Source organism: Neomonachus schauinslandi, chromosome 4 (genome assembly GCF_002201575.2).
Source record: "Neomonachus schauinslandi chromosome 4, ASM220157v2, whole genome shotgun sequence".
In the NCBI taxonomy this organism is placed as follows: domain Eukaryota; kingdom Metazoa; phylum Chordata; class Mammalia; order Carnivora; family Phocidae; genus Neomonachus; species Neomonachus schauinslandi.
In genome coordinates, this window is record NC_058406.1 from 105,507,257 (window position 1) to 105,508,886 (window position 1,630).

General features: G+C 57.0%; 1 pseudogene; it reads left to right on the forward strand.

The window, feature by feature from the left end:
- The first annotated feature begins 825 nt into the window (after positions 1-825).
- Positions 826-965, forward strand: LOC123324798 (annotated as a pseudogene).
- Positions 966-1,630: the final 665 nt, after the last annotated feature.

Here is a 1,630-nt window from a genome sequence, read left to right on the forward strand (position 1 = left end):
GGCGTCCCATCCCTGCCCTAGGAGGCCGCTTGGCGAAGAAGCAGGCCCCCGGCTGTTTTCAGTGTATGGGGTGTTGCGGGCAGGTGTCAGTCGGAGTGCCCAGAGGTTGCTGATTTTTGCCCCCCCCCACACCCGCCGCCCCGTCCAGGCCTGGAGGGGCGGGTGGTGGTGCGTGGGGAACTGGCTGAGCTCAACAGGTGCAGCCATCGCCTTCTGTCTCCTCCAAACCAGGTTCTGACGAGAGGGAGGGGGGGTTTATATCTGTGCTTGGCCGGCTGGTGGAAAATCCTCGCTCATGTTCCTCTCAAGCTGGCGCAGCCTTCCCTGTGCTGGGCCGGGGAGGGGGGGGGTGGATGTCGGGGGCCAGAGCTGCAGGGGGCGGAAGAGTGCTAACCAAATCAGGCTGAAGAGAAGAAGGTGGAGGAGACTGGGTCGGAGAGGAAGGAAGCCGAGGCAGGGGGAGGAGGAGGAGGAGAAGGAGGAGGAGGAGGGGCATCAGAACTGAAATCCAAGGTGAGAGGTGAGCTGGGGGCAGGGAGACGGGATTGGGGTGGGGGAGGGACGGAAGCAAGGCCCTTGATGTCATGGATGGGGCGTGTCTGATATAAATCAGACAACGTTGGGGTGCGGTTCTCTGCGGTAGAATTCCGGGGCTGTGGAAGTAGCAGAGCTGTTCCTTACACTGTATTAGGAAGACTTGTGTGGAGGGTGAGGATGCTTGGGACAGGAGTGGGTGTGAGAGCTTTGGGGTGTAGTTAGGCGAGTGAGCGTGTGTGTATGGTGGAAGGCGGGTGAGGCTGGTGTGGGGCAGAGGCGGAGTGAGTCATACTTACCTGGCAAGTGGTTTTCCCAGAGTGAGACTTGTTCGTTGCACCGCAGAGGCGCTGCCCTATGATTTCCCCAAATGTGGGAAACTTGACTGCATGATTTGTGATAATAGGGGACTGCGTTCGCACTCTCCCCTGGAGATGGATGTCTAACGGTTTCTATTTGCCTTCTTTTTTTTTCCTCTCACTTTGGAGGACCACATCCTTGACCATGGCGACACCAATACAGGGAGGTGGGTGCCGCCGCCTTCCTTGAGAAGCTGGCTTCCGCTGTTTCTCATCAGAAATGCACGGGAGAGTTTCTGTCGGCAGGTCATAAAGAACATCTTGGGTGTCGGGTTTTTCCTGGTGTCTCTCATAGAGCAGTGCGCTGAGTGCCCACCAGAGCCCTTCAGTATCTCTGCTTATATTTCAGTACCAGGCAAAGGTGCTTTCTTTCACTCCCCACAGAACACAAGTCAGCGTCCTTTCTCCTTCCTCCCTCCCCCAAGGGGGGCCGGGAGGAGCTGGCTGGAGATTCAGGGAGGAAGTGAGGGCTGCAGGACACATAAAAGCAGCTGGCAAGATCTAGATGGATCTTAAGTAGGCTTGGTCCCCTGGGTGGACTCTACCCCTCAACCTTTAGGTTAACAGGCAAAGGTTCCTTTTGATGCTCCCTCCTGCACTGGCACTGAGGCTCCCTTCCCCAGCTCAGCATAGGGAAAAGTGCCTGTGGTGCCATTAACCTTCTCCTAAGTCAAAATGGGGGAGTTTGGGCTGGGTTTAGGGGGAACTGCCCTTTTCTGACTGCCTATATAGGGCCA